The sequence below is a fragment of the Octopus bimaculoides genome, chromosome 26 (assembly GCF_001194135.2).
Source record: "Octopus bimaculoides isolate UCB-OBI-ISO-001 chromosome 26, ASM119413v2, whole genome shotgun sequence".
Taxonomy (NCBI): domain Eukaryota; kingdom Metazoa; phylum Mollusca; class Cephalopoda; order Octopoda; family Octopodidae; genus Octopus; species Octopus bimaculoides.
The window spans coordinates 5,243,072-5,243,977 of NC_069006.1; positions in this window are offsets into that span (position 1 = coordinate 5,243,072).

Here is a 906-nt window from a genome sequence, read left to right on the forward strand (position 1 = left end):
CACGCTGAATATCCCCAAGAACTACGTTAAGGGTACACGTGTCTGTGGAGTGCTCAGCCATTTGCACGTTAATTTCACGAGCAGGCTGTTCCGTTGATCGGTTCAACTGGAACCCTCGTCGTCGTAAGCGATGGAGTGCCTTTATATATATACAATGGGCTTCTTCCAGTTTCCGTCTACCAAATCCACTCACAATGCTTTGGTCAGCCCAAGGCTATATAATAGAAGATACTTGCCCAAGGTGCTGTGCAGTGGGACTGAACCCGGAAACATGTGGTTGGCAAGCAAGCTTCTTATTACATGGTCATGCTTGTGGTGATTTTTTTTTTTTACCAAATAAACACACCCACTATATATTCATTCTTCACTTGTTCATTACTGTTCTTATTCTAACTCATGTCCATTGTCCAGAAATCTTTTGTCACACACCTGTGACCTCTTCAGCTACACTTTCCATCTTCGTGTGTGCTCTTGCTCCACTTATTCCATTCTGTTCTTCTATGATGCAATCCTTATATGTGTATACATTTGTGTCTATGATTGTTTGTGTGTGTGTGTGCGCGCGCACTTGTGTGTGTCATTGCTCTTAATAGCACTATGACCCTCCCCTCAGCCCCATCCCTTATCCTGTTGTCACTGCTATTGCCCATGAAGGAAACTTTTAGTGTTGTTCCTGTATTTATTTACATTATTTACATTAGACGGATATTTGTCCTCATCTTGTTTGTTGTTAACACAACATTTCGGCTGATATACCCTCCAGCCTTCATCAGGTGTCTTGGGGAAATATTGAACCTGGGTTCTCATTCCTAAGGTATTTTTCGATGTTGTTGTTGTTATTATTCAGGTCACTGCCTGGAATTGAACTTGGAATCTTGGGGTTAGTAGCCTGCGCTCTTAACCACT